Source organism: Lycorma delicatula, chromosome 2 (assembly GCF_047948215.1).
Source record: "Lycorma delicatula isolate Av1 chromosome 2, ASM4794821v1, whole genome shotgun sequence".
NCBI lineage: Eukaryota > Metazoa > Arthropoda > Insecta > Hemiptera > Fulgoridae > Lycorma > Lycorma delicatula.
This window is the reverse complement of record NC_134456.1, coordinates 15,536,958-15,560,302: the sequence shown is the minus strand read 5'-3', so window position 1 is coordinate 15,560,302 and position 23,345 is coordinate 15,536,958. Positions and strand designations below refer to the sequence as shown.

Below are 23,345 nucleotides of genomic sequence, written 5' to 3'. Positions count from 1 at the left end.
TCTAACGCTATAGCAGAAACCGGCGATTGAGTAGGAGATAGCTAATCACCCTGTTCTCCGATGATAAAAGGGCTTTTTATATTCAAACGGACAGAGTTAAACAGCTGCTGGCACAACATCGAGAGGATTCGTAGATTGAATACCTCGCCTCGGTCTCAGTCGACTACTCCTCGGCGTTCAGGCTAAACAAAAAACTACGAGAAGGAAAGAAACCCCGCCACCCGTTTGTGGGGCAACGAGGCCTTCTGGCATATTCGGAGGCGGACAGGGCGGAGGTTTTCGCCGACACCCTAGAGAACCAATTTACTCCAAACTCCCCTCCCACCACGACCACACAACCGAGATAGAGTCCTTCCTCGTAGATTATTTAGCACAGTTGGAGGACACCCCACTAGAAATAGACCAAGTCACTTAGGTGGAGGTTTCCGCTGCAATTAAGGCCACACGCCCCGACAAGGCACCGGGTGTTGACGGGATCGGTGCCCGCGCATTCCGGAATGTTCCACCCGCTCTTATAGCGACCATAACCACAATATTCACGTCAGTTTTGTACGTTTGATATTTTCCGAATTGCTGGAAAACTGCAAATGTGGTATGCCTACCCAAACCTGGGAAAAGTCTGCTTTTTCCCCAGAATTACAGGCCGATTTCCTTATTACCAATGTTGTCAAAGCTATTCGAAAGGATTTTCCTGGAGAGACTTAGGCGACATTTGGGAAAAGGAGTACGGCCTGAGCAATTTAGGTTCAGGGAGGGCCACTCAACGACCCTCCAACTGGTTAAAATAATCGACAGTCTTGTCGGAGGCTTAAATAGAAAAGCGGTAACTGCAACTGTTTTTCTAGATGTTGCTAAAGCCTTTGACAAAGTTTGGCATAGCGGCTTGCTGTATAAACTCGCACATACGACGATTCCCTGTCGCTATGTCAGATTGATACGGTCTTATTTACTAGACCGACAATTTGTTGTACGCGTAGGGGGAACAATCTCCTCCACCAGAGATGTAGCCGCTGGAGTCCCCCAAGGAGCAGTGCTCTCGCCGTTGTTGTACGTCAACGATATGCCGCTGTCGGAAGGAATCAATACAGCTCTATACGCAGACGACACGGCGTATTATTATGAATCCGGAAGTGTAGATTACGCGATCGAGAGACTCCAACGGCAATTGGATGTATTAGAGCCGTGGCTCGATATGTGGAGAATCAAGGTCAACTGTGAAAAATCACATACAAGACACGTGCTCCAGCCAGGCAGCTGGAAATCTCAGGAGAAAAAATTCCTTTTGGGAAAACAGTCAAGTATCTGGGAGTAGTCCTGGATAAACGGCTTACCTTAGCAGAACATGTTAAATATGTGACCCAAAGGGCAAAGGCCGTCAGGGCCTCACTATACCCAGTGCTGAACAGTGCTAGCCCATATCCACTGTTGACCAAATCGCTCATTTTTCGGCTATACGTCCTGCTGATTCTAACATGCTTACCCGCCATGGGTAGCTTTGTTGAACTCCACGCTTCAAAAGAAATAAGAAGCCGTCCAAAACATAGCGTTGCGGACGATATTTGGAGCACCTTGGTTTGTCAGAAACGTCACTCTTCGCTACGATGCGGGACTACACACCGTATCCGAGGTGGGGGTTGGCGCAGGCACGCAGACTGTTCGGGAGAGCGGCAGTGTCCGAACACGGCCATCTCCGGGACATTTGCTGAGAGGACCGTACTCCACAGGGCCTCATGCTTATTAAACAAACCACCGTGAAGAGGCGGTACGAGATTAAAAAATGACAAACCAGGCTTAGGAGCCTCTATATCGTGTAACCTATAAATGGAACCGCGCGAATATTCCGGCCGCGAAAGTGACCGTTTTTACAATTAAATTTAGTTAAAAACTATAAAAACCTTAACAACACCCCACGCCGTCCCACGAAGAGACTACAATCTCATTTAGTCAGCATATGTGACTCCCTCCGGAGAACATACGCATTTCCCTGAAAATAACTAGGGCTGCAGTAGGCGCATTTTTGCTAGCCCATAGGTGCTGGTACCGAAAGGACTTCAGTGGATGGAATGAAGGGGAATCACGCCAGGATTACTAGGCTCAAAAGCTTAGCCTCCCACGGTCAGAACCACCAAATAAATTTCATGCTGGTCCATACGGATAGGAATGCAAATTACCAAATATGGATTTGGTAATTTTAAGTGTTATTTATGGATGGCCATAAATAACACTTAAAATTTATAACCGCCACTAAATAACTGATGAAACTCGCCCGATAATAGAAAGATACAGCAGCAAGGGACATTGTCCAGGCTCTGCGATCTGTAGGGAAAAATATTGAATCTCCTACCATTCTTGCATTCCATTCCTTAACTTTTTCCTCAGTCTCTTCTTCGCACATTTCAATTTCTACTTTTCTTCTTTCTTCCCATATTTCTTAACTTGCTGTGTGTTCAGCTACAGTTTTTTTTTTCTTTTAATGTATCTGATTGGATCTCAAATACTGGGTCTTTTTTTCCTCTTATAATCTTGTTGCGGCTTCTCAATCTAATACACTGCCAATCATGTATGTATGTCTTACATACTGTAGCTATCTTGTCCTTAACTTTAAACGTAACATTTATTAAATTAATTTCCTAAACCTAATATTTCCTAATCTATGGACATGACTCAGAAATCATTCTTTATAAATGGACATCTTCAGAGTCATGCCCTCACATCCACGGACAATTTTCTTTCTTCTTTAGATCCTGATGTTTTATTTTTTAACCAGGATCTCTTTAATAAATATTCTAAACTTACCATATGCTACCCTATCACTACATATATCCTCTAACCTAAATCTTACATCTATTTCATGAAATTGCCGCATACCTCTCTTCTTCATATGTTACAAGGGTCCACAACCCTTGTGGACTCTTGTAACGTATGAAGAAGAGAGGTATGCGGCATACTTTTCTTCAATGTATGTCCACATACAAGGAGCACATGTTCGACAGTCTCTTCTACTCCACAGACAACACAGTGTGGACATGGCAGCAGTCCAAACCCATTCAGTTTATTATTAAAATTCCTGTGTCCTGATAATGCCTGCGTTGTGTACTGATCCATGTGAGCCACTTCCTTCTGCATCTTTCTGGATATCTGGGAAAATTGTGTATGTATCTCTTCCTTTCATTGAGTTTTTCCTTCTATCTTGCCACTCAATGAAATCCTCTTCTATAATCTTTCCCTCACTTTGCTGCAGCAATTTTTAATTTTTACACGTATTTGATTTCCTTAACTGTGTGATCTTCTTTTGTTCTCTAGCTGTTGATATTAAGTGGGTTTACACCAGAAATATCACATCACTCGGGATAGTGCAATGTTCTCTAATTATCTCTAGGATTAATATTATAGTGTCCTCTAATTACTATCTCTAGGAGTAATCTTTACGCACTCAGTGGGATCTTCCTAAAACCTGAGCTTGCCCTGAGTGCCCATATTGACACTCCACACAACATTATTTGGGAAATCCAGTCCCCATTTGTAATTAACAACACTTCTTACTTTATTAAATGCATTGAACGCTTTTTTTCTGGCATGTGACAGATGTTCCTTGTATTGCCTTCTTTCATCAGTCACAACATCCAAATGTCTGGGTTTTGGTATGCTAAATATTTCTCCCTTCAACTTTCAACAATGGTTTTTTCTGCAGGATACCTTTGAGCATCATCATTGTCATTTTTTTAGCAGTAAAAACCATTTTGCGCTTCTCACTCCGTTTCCTCAATATTTTCACTGCTGTTCTGGTTCACTCTTCCAATTTGTATCCTGGAATCAATGTTTCTGATATATGAGCACCACTCATATGTCTAGTCAGAGTTACTTTTTTATGCAGTAGGTCTGTCTAAATATCACCTATATTTGGCGGGCTTGGCATGCAGATATGCAGTAGTATATTTTACTCATTGAAAATGATGAGGGAAACCTGTTCACTTCTAATTTTTTCTTGCTTGCTATTCCTAATTACTGCTACGCTGAACTCAGCTGTCTAATGACTCGTGTTAGGTTGTCCATAATCATTTGGATATAGCACCTAACTTACCTATATATATATACATACATTCATGGATCAGTATATATATTGTTTTAAAATAAATTAAGAATATCATGCCCTCCTCCTCTATGAATCATGAGACCTTGCCGTTGGTGAGGGGGCTTGAGTGTTCAGGGATACAGAGTAGCTGGACCGAAGGTGCAACCATATCGGAGAGGTATCTGTTGAGAGCCAGACTAAGGAATGATTCCTGAAAGAGGGCAGCAGCTCTTTCAGTAGTTGTTAGGGGCGTGAGTCACAATGACTTAAACGGCCATATCAACATCACTCAGTCCTCTGAGTACTGCGCAGCTGAAAGCAATGGAAAACTACAGCTGCTTTTTTTCCAAGAAAATGTGGCTCTCTGCATTTTCACATAGCAATAATGGAGGCGCCTTCCTTGGTAAAATATTCCGGAGGTAAAATAGTCCCCCGTTCGGATCTCCGGGTGGGGACTACTAAGGAAGGGGTCACCAGAAAATTAAAAAATAACATTCTACGAGTCGGAGCGTGGAATGTTAGAAGCTTAAAAAAGGTTGGTAGGCTAGAAAATTTAAAAAGGGAAATGGATAGGGTGAATGTGGATGTAGTAGGAATTAGTGAGGTTCGGTGGGAAGAGGAAGGCGACTTTTGGTCAGGTGATTTTAGAGTAATTAATTCAGCGTCAAATAATGGGCAGGCAGGAGTAGGTTTCGTGATGAACAAGAAGATAGGGAGGAGAGTGGAGTATTTCAAAACGCATAGCGATAGAATCATTGTAATAAGGATAAAATCAAAACCTAAACCGACAACGATTGTTAACGTTTATATGCCTACAAGCGCCCATGATGATGATGAGGTAGAGTGTGTATACGAAGAGATTGATGAAGCAATTAAACACGTAAAAGGAGATGAAAATTTAATAATAGTTGGAGATTGGAATGCAAGCATTGGAAAAGGCAAGGAAGGAAATATAGTGGGTGAATACGGGCTGGGCAAAAGGAATGAAAGAGGGGACCGTCTTATAGAGTTTTGCACGAAGTATAATTTAGTAATTGCCAACACCCAGTTTAAAAATCATAATAGAAGAATATACACTTGGAAAAAGCCAGGCGATACTGCAAGGTATCAGATAGATTATATCATGGTTAAGCAAAGATTTAGAAATCAACTCGTTGACTGCAAAACTTACCCTGGAGCAGACATTGATAGCGACCATAATTTGGTGATAATGAAATGTAGATTGGGGTTTAAAAACCTGAAGAAAAGTTGTCAGATGAGTCGGTGGAATTTAGAGAAGCTTAAGGAAGAGGGGGTAAAGAAGATTTTTGAGGAGGACATCGCAAGAGGCCTGAGAAAAAAAGATAAGGTAGAAAATGTAGAAGAAGAATGGGAGAATGTTAAAAAGGAAATTCTTAAATCAGCAGAAGCAAACTTAGGCGGAATAAAGAGAACTGGTAGAAAACCTTGGGTTTCAGACGATATATTGCAGCTGATGGATGAACGTAGAAAATATAAGAATGCTAATGATGAAGAAAGTAAAAGGAACTATCGGCAATTAAGAAATGCTATAAACAGGAAGTCCAAACTGGTGAAAGAAGAGTGGATTAAAGAAAAGTGTTCAGAAGTGGAAAGAAAAATGAACATTTATTAAAATAGATGGAGCATACAGGAAAGTTAAGGAAAATTTTGGGGTACATAAATTAAAATCTAATAATGTGTTAAACAAAGATGGTACACCAATATATAATACGAAAGGTAAAGTCGATAGATGGGTGGAATATATTGAAGAGTTATACGGAGGAAGTGAATTAGAAAATGGTGTCATAGAGGAAGAAGAGCAGGTTGAGGAGGATGAAATGGGAAAAACAATACTGAGATCTGAATTTAAGAGAGCATTAAAAGATTTAAATGGCAGAAAGGCTCCTGGAATAGACGGAATACCTGTAGAATTACTGCGGAGTGCAGGTGAGGAAGCGATTGATAGATTATACAAACTGGTGTGTAATATTTATGAAAAAGGGGAATTTCCGTCAGACTTCAAAAAAAGTGTTATAGTAATGATACCAAAGAAAGCAGGGGCAGATAAATGTGAAGAATACAGAACAATTAGTTTAACTAGTCATGCATCAAAAATATTAACTAGAATTCTATACAGGAGAATTGGGAGGAGGGGGGAAGAAGTGTTAGGAGAAGACCAATTTCGTTTCAGGAAAAGTATAGGGACAAGGGAAGCAATTTTAGGCCTCAGATTAATAGTAGAAGGAAGATTAAAGAAAAACAAACCAACATACTTGGCGTTTATAGACCTAGAAAAGGCTTTCGATAACGTAGATTGGAATATAATGTTCAGCGTTTTAAAAAAATTAGGGTTCAAATACAGAGATAGAAGAACAATTGCTAACATGTACAGGAACCAAACAGCAACAATAACAATTGAAGAACATAAGAAAGAAGCCCTAATAAGAAAGGGAGTCCGACAAGGATGTTCCCTATCTCCGTTACTTTTTAATCTTTACATGGAACTAGCAGTTAATGATGTGAAAGAACAATTTAGATTCGGAGTAACAGTACAAGGTGAAAAGATAAAGATGCTACGATTTGCTGATGATATAGTAATTCTAGCCGAGAGTAAAAAGGATTTAGAAGAAACAATGAACGGCATAGATGAAGTCCTACGCAAGAACTATCGCATGAAAATAAACAAGAACAAAACAAAAGTAATGAAATGTAGTAGAAATAACAAAGATGGACCGCTGAATGTGAAAATAGGAGGAGAAAAGATTATGGAGGTAGAAGAATTTTGTTATTTGGGAAGTAAAATTACTAAAGATGGACGAAGCAGGAGCGATATAAAATGCTGAATAGCACAAGCTAAACGAGCCTTCAGTAAGAAATATAATTTGTTTACATCAAAAATTAATTTAAATGTCAGGAAAAGATTTTTGAAAGTGTATGTTTGGAGTGTCGCTTTATATGGAAGTGAAACTTGGACGATCGGAATATCTGAGAAGAAAAGATTAGAAGCTTTTGAAATGTGGTGCTATAGGAGAATGTTAAAAATCAGATGGGTGGATAAAGTGACAAATGAAGAGGTATTGCGGCAAATAGATGAAGAAAGCAGCATTTGGAAAAATATAGTTAAAAGAAGAGACAGACTTATAGGCCACATACTAAGGCATCCTGGAATAGTCGCCTTAATATTGGAAGGACAGGTAGAAGGGAAAAATTGTGTAGGCAGGCCACGTTTGGAGTACGTAAAACAAATTGTTGGGGATGTAGGATGTAGAGGGTATATTGAAATGAAACGACTAGCACTAGATAGGGAATCTTGGAGAGCTGCATCAAACCAGTCAAATGACTGAAGACAAAAAAAAAAAAAAATCATGCCCTATGTTATGTAAGTCCAATGCGATATTACATTATCATAATAAATTTCTAGATCTTATAAAAATCAGATAACATGGACTAGATTTAAAGAATTTTTCCACCAAGATTTGTAAAATCTTTTTTACAAATCTTGGTCAAGTCAAAAGTCTGGAAACTACCAAACTTTACCAGTTGAATCTCAAAAGTTGCAGCTGCTTGTAATGCATTTACACATGTTATTGTTCTACCATTCATTTTTTTTTCACAACTCTCAGTGGGATCTTTTTGTATCTATTATCAGTAAGTAAGATTTCTGTCAGTACTTCCCAATCTTATCATTCAGTCATGTTAGCAAATTCTGGAAATTGATGCTGTTAATATTCTTTAATAAAATTTGAATGTTTTTGTCATTATATAAGTAATTACTACTTGCTTTATTTCCTTTTTTAAACATTCTGATTTTTCATATGTAGATATCTATTTTTCATTTTTATTTTGAATTATGGATTTTTACTTCTTTTGGGCAATTTTCTTTTCTGTGTATGAAGTTCTTTAAAACCCTTTATTATTATTTTTGTTTGACACGAGCTGTAGCTAAAAAATTATTTTGTTTTTTTTTATATACATATAAAATATGTAATATATAATATATATATATATATTTTTTTTTTGAGAAATATAAATATTTTTACTTTTTATATAGTTCAGAATTTTATCTGTTGATTGTGTTTGGGTGGTAATTTTTCAATTTTGTCAGTTTGTTGAGGATTTTTCAACATATGTAAAGTTTTTTTTGTATGAAATTTTTTGTGTAGAGGTTACACCACAAAGAGATAGAGAGTAGAGATGTAACATTCAGTGGGTATATGAAAAAATAAATTAGAAAGTGTTGTCTAGCAATTTATCAGGGAGAGTCAGTAATATTTGCCCTACTTTTTAGGAAACAGAATATCTTTTATAAAAGGAAATGAGAAAAATAGTGTTTGTAAGAATGTTTAATTAAATTTGTTTAAGGTCATAGCTTTTATAGCTTTCTTACTTTTAAGTATATTCTGAAATCTTATTAAAACAATATTAAATCACTCTTTATATTAATTAACTTCATTTAAGTATTTGAACCATGCTAGAAATTTATTATCTGATATTTTCTTGGAAACATCAATTCATGTTGTCAAAACGTTATAGAAGTACTGCATTATAACACTTTCATTATAGGTAAACTATCTGTTAGTGATGATCAGCAAAAAAATCATCTAATTTTGACAAATGCATAAAGATGAATGAACTTAAATTAATCTTTTTACCCAAGTTAGTAAATGTTAATTTTTTTCTTACTGAAATTTGATATATCATGTAGGAATAAGTAAATAATCATTGCTATTTACTTACAGATTACATATACTGGCGGCCGATTCATCTAATGTTTAATTATTTTAAATATAAAATGCCAGCACTTCATTATACCTTACATTTAATAAATTGTATTTATTAAATATTAAAATGCGTATTTAGTATCAACTAATATATATCAACGTTGTAACAGTTTTCATGGAAATGAGGAAAAATAACATCATTAGTGGAAAAATGTTACATTAGATGTTTATTGGCTTCATAAATTTTGAATGTAATTTTACCTTTTTTTATACTTTTTAACATTTTAGATAGGAAAATATTGTGAAAGCAGTCCTTTATTTTAGCCAAACTGGAAAAATTTAAATATTTACAAACTTTTAATTTATACGTGTAGAATCTTTTGTTATTTACTGTATGTCTGATTTTACTGATGTACTGTTTTTTCACAGCCCATCAATAATTTTCTCCAACTTTTAGTCATTATTTTCATTTAAGAATGAGTTTAAGTATTATGTGTGAGGTTAGATTGCTCAAGTTCTCAAGGTATCCCTGATTAGACTGAAAATGCCACTTAAATGTCCATGAATTCTTAATGCTAAATAAACAAACAAACTTCATGATTAAAAAAGACCAATGAATTAATTTTGGAAATGAAAGTAAATAATCACTATCTTTGAATAAAGTGCTAATTTACTTGTGCTTAATTTAATAAAATATGTTTGATAGTTAATGTTGTTGTAAACAGAATGTTGCAAAGATGGTAATGCTAAAGGTGGGTACTATTTTAAAAGTTAGTCTATGAATGAAAAATTCTGATTTGTATATATGAAAAAAAATTAATTATAAACCTCATCATTTTTTTATAAATATATACTGATATAATAAAAATAGAAAAAACAATCTCAATAAATGCTATTATTTTTAATTTAATAAGAACTAAAATGCCATGATATTAAACTGTCAAAACAATAAACAGTTGAAAAATTACTCTGCGCTATTCAAAATTAGTATTGATGTACATTAATTTTTTAAGTGCATTAAAAATACTCATACTTTTATTGTTTTGTGCTGCAAGTTTAACCTTTAGTATGCGGCATTGTTAGTTAAGCATAGTATACAGTGCTATTTAACTATTCTGTACAATTTCTAAGGTTTAACTGTGCTATTAACTGTAAACAACTTAAGCATTTCCTCTAATAAAATAGAGCCTAAAATTTTATAAAAGTCTGTAACCATGTTGATTGTTCTTCGATTAAATGGGTGAGTGACAAAACTGTGTAATGAGATTTACATACTCAAGTTGCATATTGTTAGAATTTACTGAGTTTATAAGGTAACCTTTTACTTTTATAGAGTACATTCTATTGCCTAAATTTAAATTTTGTCACTTGTTAGATATAACCAGTCGAGACTTATGGAGGACTTTACTAAAAAAATTCAGCTATCATTAACTACTGTAATACTCATAAGTGATGAGAAGAGACAGAAAATTATTACGGAGCTCTATTTCAGAACATGAGGTAAGCTTTAATTTTATATCTAATTATTTTTATTTGGAAACTATTATTTACAATTTTAAGCTGGATTCCTGAATGTTAGGTTAATGAAAGATATCCTTTATATTAAATTTTAAGAAAACATGCAAAGAAGGGTTATATATTTTATAACCTTTCTAGAGGGTTAAGAACTGGTGTATGAATTAGAAAAATATTTTACTTAATAGAAATAAAATAGCATTAGTAAATTTAAAACCATTGTTTTGTACTACTTAACTGATCTTGGTTAATGAAAATTGATATTTTATTTATACATGGCAATCGCAGCATAAAATTGTCTGTATTATTTTATGGTTAAAAATTTTATGTGAACACAAATTTATGATTTAAGTTTTAATTTTATTTCTATTCTAGCAGTATGACCTAAGGCATGCTTTCACATGGATTTTAACAAGAATGATAAGCTGAATGGGATTATATGTAAAATTGCCTTACTTTTGCCAAGAATTGAATCTGAAACTAACTGTTCTAGAAGCCAGCATGCCAACCAGTACAACTTCTGGCTGGCCATTTTTTATATCATTTAAATATAAAAACCATAAAAATTAATTTTACTGATTTTTAAAGAACTGGTGGCTTATGAAGAGAAAAAAGTTTTAGTTAATGCAAATGAAATAACTTTAGTAATTTTGAAACCGCTGTATTGTACTACTTAACTGGTCTTGTTTAATGAAAATTTACAACTGTAGTTAAATTATTATTGTTATTATCAGCTTAGAGTTCTGCAGGGTCTCTCTTCTTTTACTTCACCTGTAGATCAAATACGCATTATATTTTTTTGGACATTGGAATTACCTATTGATAATGATGGTGGAAGAGGTATTGATTTTTTAGATCCTTTAATTCACAGCACTAAGATTTTCCCTTAAAATTTAGCAGATCATGCAAACCCGTATTTGACTCAAGCTCTTGATTAAGATTGATTAACCTCATGTTTGCTATTAAAATTGTTATTCCTCATGATCTCATATATATGAGATTATGATCTCATATTAGTATATGTGAATATAAGATCTCATTATCTTATTTTAGATTTGTTCCCAAATATATTTAATCTTTTGATTACGAATGATTTCCCTTGGTAAAAATTCTTCTCCTTCAGACTGGTAGAGCAAAAATTTATATTGATAAAGAACGTAATTAGTAGCTATGGATTTTTTTTTGTTTGACCTGTTTATTTTTACATAATTAATAAGATTTTGGAGCCCTAGTCATTAGATTTGTCTACAGGTGATGAGAAGGGGACAAGTGTAAAATGAGGATATGCATTCTTTTTGCACTGGAATATTCGTAGTTCTTTGGAGATAAATGTAATAACATGTCTAGAATGAGGCTATCTCTCAAAAGGAAAAAGAAAGAGAATTTATTGCTTATGTCAACTTTGTTAATAGTTGAATAAAAATTAAAAAAATATGTAGAAAATAATACGAGGGTCATTAAAATATAAACCGGAATTTGTTTACATATCTTTATTGATTACATCTTTTCATAATTATTTGATTATATCTTTATTAGATAAAATTACAAATAAATTACCTTATTTTTCTTCCTAGTTTCCTTCAACAGAAAATCATTTTCTCCACAGGTAGCTTTCTAATCCCCTCATAAAAAAAAAACAAGATGGCCCAACAACCAGTTGCACATATAATTGACTGCAGAATTGTCTTTGAATCTTTCCTCTTCTAAAACTTCTTTCAGCAAACCAAACATGTGGAAATCATATGATGACAAGTATGAACTGTATGATGGCTGTTCAAAAGGCGTCCAATGAATTTTAGAAAGTTTATCCTGAGTCTGAGCTGCTGTATGTGGCTGTGCATTGTTGTGGCATAGGACATTGTGAAGTGGTTGCTGGCATCATTTCTTGTGTAGCTCTGACGTCATCCAACGCTGCATTTACCATCCTTCATTCCTGCAGGGAATCAATGAACAGCACCTTTTGAGTCCCAAAACACAGTTATTTCAATTTGATTAATAGGAAAAAGGTTATGCATAAACAAACATAAAAAGAAATACATGGGTCAAATATTTAACCTCCTTTTTCGAAATTAGTTAAAAATAAGACTAGAATAAAATTATTTTATCAATAATTGAGAATTTTTTTTAATTCACAGAACATTTTGTTATAAATTTGGCTAATGCAAATATTAAATTTAAAAGAAGTGTTAAGATATCTTTTTGCAGTATCTTTTGTATGGAAATTTCTAATTCTGCAAAAGAAACTTTTTATACTATAATGCAAAGTTGTATCTATGTCATTACAAAGCATACAAAGAAGTATCATTGTATTGAAATCACTTAAACATCAATGCAACAATGTACAAATTGTTTCAGATAGCAGTGAAAGTGCCATTAGGGTAGAAGAATATAGGATATCTTTCATGTAGTTCTTTTGTTGCAGGGATACAAATAGAAAAATTGTTTTCAGCATAGCATTTTTCCTCACTTAATAGAAAAAAAGACTCTTTAGGAAATATTAAGATGCGTGGTCTGCAGATGTCCATATTGAGCCAGATTTTTTAACTATACTAAAAGCAACTCCTTGTAGTGTCAAGTGTTGACTACTTTGAGATGTAAATGTATTAAAACACGTGTAATTCACATCAAACTTATTTAGATACATTTTCTTTCATTTTGAATTTATAATTTTAATATTCAAACATTGAGATAAGTATAGTTATTCAAATGCTTGAGAATATAAGTGTTAATGATTATACAAATAGCATATTTGGGCAGAGCCTGATGAAATCAAGCATAACCAACCTTCTTCGGCCAACTGTGTACAAAACTTTACTCACAAACTCTTCTGAAACTATTTCACCAAATATTTTGAAATTTTGCAAACATTTTCTTAACTCTTCAGATGGACAATTTAATTCTTATATTTCTGTTATATAGGTTCCAGAGTTTTATAAACTTTTTTGAAATAATTGATTATTTTTCAAATAAATTGATTGTTTATTTAACATTTAAAGTTATTTGGGGTATTTCAAAGTTGTTGATTTAAAATTTTTTTATCAAATTTCAAATGTTAATGGTAATGTGAATGATGTAGATAACCTTTAGAATATTTCCAAATTAGATTTGATGTAATAATATATTTTATAATGATATACATGAGGAAAGGTAACCTGATCTAAGATTTTGCCAATGTTAGGTTTTTCCTTTGTAAATCTGTACCCTTTTTCACTCCTTAGATTATATTTTAAATGCACAAATTAGTATACTATGCTTTTTATTAATAGGCCTTAAATGAATGAGTACTGTATTATTTAAGATAATATGTGAATAATGTGTTAAAAATAATGTTTATTTTATTAAAATGAAATTAATAATGTGATTGTTAAAGTTATTTAGTGACTATTCATATTACCGATTTTTCTGTTTTATTTTTATTTGTTTATTTTTTGTACATAATTATTATACATTTATTGTAACCATTTGTTTTGTGTGTTGCATTTTGCAGTTCAAATTCAAATGTATGTGCTCTCTTAACTGTGTGATACAATTGTGACATAGGCAGTGTATATTTTTATATTTTGTAATGCTATTTATTGATTTCCTGAGTTTACTTGTTATTATTTGATTAACAAATTATATTTCTACTACTAGGAAATTAGTAGTTTGTTATATTCCAATTTATAAATAAATCATAGTTAATTGTTTTTATTTAATATTATATTGTTTCGTTTATACATGTATACGCATGTGTTCATGTGTGCATACATACATATTTGTTGCATGTGTGTTTATCAAAAAATAATTTTTCATGATGATTTCTTGTTTTGATTTTTTTAGATACTTATTATTAAAATATGCTCTTAAATGGCTGAAGTCAAAACCATTAAATGATTCAACAAAATATCAGGAGTTATTATTACTTTACAGTATGTACATGTGCTTTCTCCAAGAAAGTTTTAATATTGAGGTAATAAGACAATTTAATTTTTTTTTTAAGCATCAGCAGTTTGTAATTTTGAATTTTCAATAAACTGCACTTCATTAGACTTAAATATGTTACTGTATTTTGTTCTGTCACCACTCGTACAATAAAATGGAAAATTCTCATACTTTTTATTTTTCTTAAATGTTTTAACCTGGCTGAAAGATTTTTTTTTTGTTAAATATGAAAATTCTGTATGCAACTGTTTTAGACTATTCACAACTTTTGATGTAAATCATTGCAGTAGGAGTATCATTAATGTGGTTGAAAGGGGAATGATTCCTTTCATTGTTTAGCTTGATTCACCATTGTTTAGCTAATGTTTCTATACATTTATTGATTGATAAAATATAAAAATTGAAAAACAAGAAAATGCTAAAAAAAATTACTTTTATATACTAAGAAAGTAATATATATATATATATATATATATATATAATAAATTAGTAAAGAAACAATAATAAATAATAATTGTCAAATAAAAAATACTTGTCAAACACTTAAATAAGTTTGTTAAACGATGTTTTTGAATTAAGATATGTTTTTGAAAATACAAATAACTATTATTTTAGATGGTTCCAATTAAACCACTGTAACCTCCAATTCTAATCATCCACTACAGCCTTAATACATGCCTTTTATGTAGGATGAATGAAATAAAAATTTTTCTGAAGTATATATATACATATATAAAACAAAGGCTATTATTCAGAAAGTAACTTCAGATTCATTAAAAAAAAAAAGTCAATTGATAAAAAAACAATCTATTATTTACATCATACTTTTCTACATAATTGCTGTCCAAATTATGGCAATTGTTAACAATTTTTTGAATACCCTCATCATAAAACTATACTGCCTGTGAATTTAGTAACACTGTTATGGTGACTGTAAAGATGTGATCTTGGTTGATTTTATTGAAATAGGTGTGACAATTAACACTGAAACTTAACTGCAAGACGTTGAAGAAATTGTGAAGAGAAATACAAAACAAATAACAGCATGCTGAGTTCAGGCACTGTTTTACTTCATGACAATACTCGTTCGCATACTGCAGTACGCACTCTATGCCAAATCAAGTTGTTTAACCATCTACCATACAGCCCTGATTTGGCTTCCAGTAATTTTCTGTTAAACATTTTTTTTAAATGGGATTTTTAACCTCCAAGTGTCCTTTGAAGTAGACCTCATGCCAAGTCACTGAAAGTTCTTTAAACTTTGAATACCAAATATTTAGGATAACAGCAATTATGTCAAAATCATTTTTTTGAAGAGCGATAATTTCAACTTAACAGTACCTATCTGAAGTGGGTTGTCTAGACTGGAAGTTGATTTTCTTACAACTAACATGCATATTTCGACCTTGAATTTGGATTGTATGGTGAGAAGTATGTAAGTTTTGTTTGAAAAATGTTTAATCTAAATCGATATTTGACTTCTAAATGACCTTTAAATTTGACCTTGTGCCAAAAATGAACATATGTATATATATACATACATATGGGGTGGTTCAAATTAAAATCACAATTTGTTCACAGAAGTAAGCTGTTTCCAAAATCTACAAAATAGAATTAAATCTTCTCAAGATAGTTTTCCAAAAATATCCATGCACTTTTGTCAGCATTTTGAAGGTTTCAAATTGCCAAAATGCTAATTGTACACAAATTCTTTAACCTCATCATCGATCGCAAAATGATATCTGCCTAATGCATCCTTGAGCAGGCCTAACAAATAATAATCACAAGGATTGAGATCAGGACTGTAGAACGTATTTTTGAAGGTCTGGTACAATAAGTGTGCAGTATTGGGCTGCGCATTGTTGTGAAGCAAAATTGCACTGCCTGTTGGAATATCGAGATATTTCAATTTCTAGCCTGGCTTCTCATGTTCCCTTAAGAGGTTGTTGTAGTAGGCAGCATTCACAGTTTTCTATACTTTTGTTTGACGCAAAAAATCAACTTACAGTAAGTACTCTTCTCATGTGCTAGAATAGATACACAAAACCTTACTAGTCTGACAGCAGTCTTCAGTTTCACATCACCTGCCTTGTGTGCCCTCCTTGTTTGTGTATCCTCCTTGTATCGGAGCATCAATATTATTTTGAAATAACCACATGTAATCCACTTATGATTGTCCTATTTATTTTATCAAGAATGAATTCCAAATTTCATAACTCTCTTTTAAATGGATACAGTGTCCGACGGGTATTGACGGACACGCATTCCCGTTATGAAGAAGGACAACTTTAAGGCTTTTTTTGGATGAATCTATAATCTCCAATCGGTACTTTCATGCAGAATATTAAATTGAGTCAAAATTCCACAGTGCGAAGTCTAATTATCCTTCTTCCAACAAAATGGAAGTAAATCCTTTTCTCTGCACCTGTCCCAGTAAAATGAGCAATTCTGAATTTTCTTTGGTCAGATGTAAGTCTCAAACCAAACCTTTTAGTTCTAGACTGTGAGTAGGTGTGCTCTGGTGCACACCTATCTCTGGATTCATACTCCTCGATGTTATCCTTATTTAAATCACTTGTGGAACCATCTATTTTAGGTAACTTTTCTAGTGGAATTGACACTGGTATGTCTGGACCATGAGGAACAAGGCATAAAGCAGATGGCATATTTAGATAGACGATTCTTTTTTTTATTCTTCAAATTGAAACCGTGAACACTAATCAAACAAAAGTAACAATTATTGGTATCATTTTGTGGCTCTCTCCACACCATTGGAACTACAAATCTGAACACTTCTTGTTTATCCTTTGACCACTGTTTAAGTCCTTCAACACATGTCTAGCAAACATATTGGGGTCCAAGTTTTGTCTTGATCTTCTATTTCACCCCTAAATATGTGAGGTGTACTTGTTGAATAAAACTTGTTATATTTCTTTTTTTCCTTTCCACCATTAATCACCACAGAATCTACAAAACGAACTACAAAAAGAATCTGTAGAATTTTTGGAGCCACTTGAATCCATTTTGAAAATGGAAAGTTTGCTTTAGGGCCTGAAAATATACTTTCCACTGACAAAAACATGTTTGATCATGGAGGACGGAAAAAACTCAATTTATGCGTGCTGATAGTTGAAACAGCACTGACAGTAGTTGCATGGTGTATGAGTGGCACGGATAGCTGCCAGTGAACATGTTACATCTTGTTAAGTTTTGTCACAACCTAGTCACAACCAAGTTCTTCGATATAACCTACCCCCCCCCCCTCATTCTCTTCAGACCACTCTACTGTTTAGCTATAAGATTGCATAGTATAAGCCAAAAAAGTGAATGAATATATTATATTGATTTATTATAAAAGAAAAGAATGTCTTATGTCTGTTTTATCTCTGTTTGTCACATTTTTGCAATTTTACAAATTTTGAAATTGCAATTTGCAAAAAATCCTGACGTGATGGAAAAAAATGAAATTTATTTTTGGATTAAGTGATAAAAAATATTGATAATCAATTATCAAAAGTTAAAAAACATTCCACTACCCGAATTTTTGCAGGCTTGTGTTATCAAAGTATTGAGTTTGCTGTAATTTTGTACTGTTTTTTGAATAGGTTATGGAAATACTTCCTTCTATAAATTTTAACTGTAAGAAACTTCATCAAAAGAGATAAAAAATTTAAATACATTACATGAAACTCATCAATGAAGTATATATTCTAATACAGTAAAACGGTTCTTTTTGGATATTTAACATATAAGAATTGTGTAAAAAAAGGTTTTTTGATGACAAAAATTTATTTAAAAAAACTGCTATGATGCAATTTTTCAGTTGAAAAAAGTCATTCAATCATTTTTTTTTTTTCATTCAATATATTTAACCCCTGCACAATTTTTTTTTCAAATTTGATCAGTGCATATTTTTATGTATTAAATGCTAGACTGATATAATGCTGTAGTTCTAACATTTATTTAGACATTTGTTAAATATGTATTTAGTAACCTCGCTTTAAGGTTATGAAATAACCATATTTTTAAGACAAAAAACATATCTGTAGTTCATAAATGCAAAAATTTAAATCTTCTAAATTCTAACCTATAGAAAACCTTAAAGCTTATATTTTTTAAAATTTCAGATTGCTATTGAGGAGTCTAGCTTTAAACCATTAAAGTGTTCAGAAAGGACCTTATAACAACTGACACAATAGAATGGTTTAAAAGAAAGTCTGTAAAGTCCTTAACTAGCATCCAAATTGATAAACTTGATTTATTAATTGGTAAGCTTCTTGAAGTTGGAGATTTGGCAACTGTGTGGTGTTTAGAAGCAGTTTTCCATTATAAAACAAAAGTAAGTTAACAACATTAGTAATTATTTTCATACATATGTATATGTATGAAAATAGTCTTCATATATTGAAATTAATAATAATCACAATATAAAAATGAAACATTTTTATTTCTGATACCAGTTTTAATTAACAAACTGTTAAATAAAATTTAAAGAAGAAGAAAATTTATTTAAGTTGATGCACTTGCTGAATAGTTACAGGTTGACTGCTTGCATCTACTCAGTCTTGATATGATAGATAACATGAAAATATTTATAATGAATTTACAAACTCATTATAAATATCTTATAAAGGTTTGAAAAGAGGTTATTTATTCTTTCAGTTTAATATTATATAGGATGTCCGGGCTAAAGGTATCCAAAAGTAATGGCCTATATTTACAAAACCAGTTGTCATAATTTCTTAAACATAGGCGTAATTGATAGAAAATATCTCCAAGATTTGTTCAGTTTACTCTCAAGTTCAGCAGAATACGCATGTACAGGCAAGCAGAGTCACCATGCAATTGTAGTTAGTAGTAGTCAGTCAAGATCTGGATCCCACAACAGAAGGTTCATTGTGTGCTTTGGTTAGCAAAGTCTAAATCAGTTACACAAATTCAACAATATGTATGAACTGAATGGAATGTCAATCCTCCTAAATCCAAGTCTCTTCGTTAGTGGGATATGACTTTAAGAGATTGGGAGCTTGGTTTCATAAACTGGAAATCATCCAAAAGTTTCAGTTAGTGACAAGACTGTGGATCATTGCCTGAGACTGTGGCAATGTATTCATTGACTATCCTGGAAAGTCAGTTAGGTGGGCTAGTTATGAATTACAAATTCCTCATTCCATTTTTCACAGAACTGTTCATAAGTGGCTCCATTTGTGAGCATATGAGTTACAACTCCTTCATTACATTAAACCAAATGATTGCTGCCTATGATATCAGTTTGCTGCAGATATAATGCACCACATCAAAAGCAATCCTGATTATCTTAATAGTTTGTTATTTTGTGATGAGGCAACCTTTCATACCTGCAGGGATTAACAGACACAATTATCGAATTTAGGGCACTTAAAACCCCCCATCAGCAATCAAAAATGAAATGGACATGCTGAAAGTCAACATCTGATTAGGACTGCACAAAAATGGGCATAATTGGTTCATTTTTTTTCATGGAGCCCACTGCGAGAGGACACACATACCTTGACATGCTTGAGAAATTTGCTGTTCCTCAGATTTCTGCAGGTTTCAGTTTCCAACAAGATGGTGCTTCACTACACGTTCATCAAGATATTACTATGTTCTTGAACAGCACTTTTCCTAAAGTTGAATCAGACGAGGAGGTCCAACTGTATGGTCACCTAGATGTCCATATATCACTCCTTTGAAATTTTTTGCTTAGGGATTTATTAAAAGTTGAGTGTACCAAAGAAAAGTTTAAGATTTGGACGATTTAAAACTGAAAATTGTTGATGCTGTTGGTCTGATAATGTCGCAGATACTCCTAACACCTTCTTTTTTTTTACCATTTTTAACCACACAGGGGCAACCGATAAACACCTAGAAGATGCTGCCTTGGTTGGCCCTGAGTGACGTGGCTGTAGAATAACCCACCCTAGTGTATACAACTAAAACTGTTGCCCTGCCCATGGGGGTCCCTCCTGGTTCATTGAGACATCATGACAACTGTATCCAGTTGCCCGGATGCCTCTCTTCAGAAGAGCTGCCCTTCCCGTCCCTACAACCTAATCAGAGTCCGGGTATGCACCCTCATGCATACCCCCTTTGAATTGCATGCCCATCTCACATAACTTGAGGGTCCTTATTGCATCATCGGAGCGCTCCAATCCAACCACTCTTGAATGTGGATGGACTAGAAACGCCCTCAGCAATGAGGCTGCCTCCCTTGTCCCTACATGTGTCCACGATTCGACCCCTGGTGACCTTATTTTTTTCACCAGTCCTGTTTTTTTAAATTATCATACACACCCATCCACACATCCAGATAATTACACCCTGGATATTAGACATCACAGTCTAAAGCTCAAATCAGTGATGATGGAATTAAGACCCAATAGGATAACAGCAGGAAAAAACATGAACAAATGTAAAGAAAAATAGAAAAACCTACATCTAGACACAATAAAATGACAGGGATTTCATGAGTCCCATATAGACTGTCTACCCGACAAAAGTTCATGCCCAACAAGTAGGCAGCAATAGACAGCCCATGGAAAGAAAGACATCAATGAACAAAACTTAACCTAACATAGAAATAAGAATGAAAACACCTATAAAACCAACCTCATAAGTCCCTCATAGGACGGTCTACATGACAAAAGTTCATGCCCAATAAAAAGGCAATAGACAACCTGTGAAAAGAAAAATATCAATGAACAAAACTTAACCTAACATATAGAAATAGAACGAATACACTTATAAAACCACCATTCACATAGTTTTCAAAGAATAAAAGATTTACCACCATGTATGTGCGGCGCAAAAAAGGATTGCTAAAGAACCCACTGCCCATGGAAAACTCAGCCTTGAGTAGGTCAATGCGAAGAGGTAAACAGAAGTTAATACACATTATAATGCAAGAAGAAAACATCAAGAAAATTAAAGAACACTATGTACAGCAAAATTCCAAGACACAGTGAAACAACAAAAGACCTAATAAAATCCATGTTCTGTCAGACATAAAACAAAAACGCATGACGTCGTATTACGCTAAAAAATAACAGTTATAACGATAAATTCATGGCTCCTTAATAGATGACAAATGACAAGTACATATCAAAACCTAGTCTAACACAATAAATGATAAACACCAGCAGGCAATAATGCACAACAAGAAGTACAATAAAATCACGTTCTCATATCGTAGGGTAAAAGAGACACAAATGGCAAATAATATACAATTACAAAAAAGAAAACTTAACACAATGAATTTCAATATCGACAGTGGTGACTACAGTAATGCAACGATCCTCGTTTACACCGTCTGGAGTCCGTGAGCCCCATTGCCAATATCAACCACCAGTCTGGTCAATCAGGACCCCATTCCGTCATCTCTTCCAGTTTGGTCTTTAGGATGCCCATGATCAATCTGGACACTTCCTCCCATTGTCGTTGACCCCAGAGCATATGGCCCACCTTGTTTTCTGGCATCAGCCAGTCTAGCCCTTGTAAACAGTGACGACCCAGCCACCATTCACATCTATAAACCATGTGTTCTGGAGTGTCTAGTTGTCCACAATAAACACAAAGAGAAGAGTTCCGACACTTGAACTTGAAGAGATACGTTCCATATTCCCCATTCCCCAAAAGGAACTGAGTCAGCAAATGAAAAACTTCCCCATGCTTCCTCCAGGGAGCTATCCGGGGAATCAGCCATCGAGTCCAAGCGCCTTTTCACAAAGCATCCCAAAGGTCTATTCTTGCAGTAGTAGCTGTCGTGCCGCCGTCTTTGTGGATCCATGCTGCATCCATATGAATTCTGTTTCCAGCCTCTTCACATTCTGTTTCTGGTCCAGTGCATCCACCCAGACCGGAACTGCATACATAAGTGATGACAGCACAGCTGCCATAATCAACCTCCTCTTGCTGGCTTTTGGACCTGCCTGCGCTGTCTTAAACCGGCCAATGTGGAAATAACCATCTCGCAGCTCCTAAACACCTGGCAAGTGTTAAATTATGTCTGCTAATGATAATTTACTGATTACTGAGATGTCTGCTGAGCTACAAAAGATACACACATTGTACTGACTAACCTACAATAAAAGTTGGTTAGTTTTTGTGTTTATTAAAAAAAAATTAAGGTATATTAACTAGTTGAATTATACTTTTTTTATACTAAGAACTTCATGAGATGTTGCTCACTCTGTGTGATGAATGATGTGCAAAATTTTTTAATGTATGAATTAAAATATTTAATGGAGTTTTTGTTTTATGTTATTGATTACAAGATGAATTTGTTTGTTGTCACTAAAGTTTTATATTTTCAATATAATTAGCATATATATATATATATATATATATATATATATATATATATACATATATTTATATAACTACATGAGGATTTTGATTTTCACGAGTTATAAATATATATATATATATAGTATTTCTCTGAGATTTTATTTCAGTAACCCTTTAACTTAACTCTTTCTTTAACTTTCCTATTTTATTATTGTTGTCCACTTTTCATTAAAATGAATTGCAATGCTCGACACAAACATTTTTTTTTTTAAATCTGTGTCTGACACTTTCTTTTGTATATAAGTTTTTATTTTTTTGCTAACCTTATTTTAATTTTTTTTTAAATAATTTATATTCATCATCCTTTGCAATACTATATTTAAATTAGAGAATTTTAAAGCATTATTCTTCTTTTTCATATCTAAGTGACCATTATTTTCCTTTTTGTTATATATAATTCTGTGTTTTATTTTTATTTATCATATTGTATGAAGTTCCTACGAAGAGGTGAATCTTATAACGCTGATTATGTCTTCTCATTTGTAACTCTCTACTCTAATTTTTAGCTTGGCTCAAGGCTCATCAGCAGTTGTTACATGTTTTCTTCTATTTATTGAATTTTGCTTTTTTCTATCATGAAATATTACAAGTGTATTTACACCAAATGTATATTGATTTTTGTAGGACCCCTAATTTTTGTACCAGTACTTTATTTTTTTAGATTTAAAATAAATCTTCATTACTGTTTATCCATTAATTTAAGAATGTATGTTTCTTTATATATTTTCATACAAGGGGATTATTTTCAG

The 23,345-nt window shown here is 33.3% G+C and overlaps 1 protein-coding gene across 5 annotated transcripts in view; it reads left to right on the top strand.

The window, feature by feature from the left end:
• LOC142320492 (uncharacterized) overlaps nt 1-23,345 on the top strand; it is a 143,158-nt gene that overhangs the window by 51,988 nt on the left and 67,825 nt on the right. For all 5 annotated transcript variants that reach the window (XR_012755405.1, XM_075358348.1, XM_075358349.1 and 2 more), the window contains 3 exons: nt 10,169-10,293; nt 14,128-14,257; nt 18,357-18,568. The gene's annotated coding sequence lies outside the window, so the exon portion shown is untranslated. The remainder of the gene's footprint in view (nt 1-10,168; nt 10,294-14,127; nt 14,258-18,356; nt 18,569-23,345) is intronic.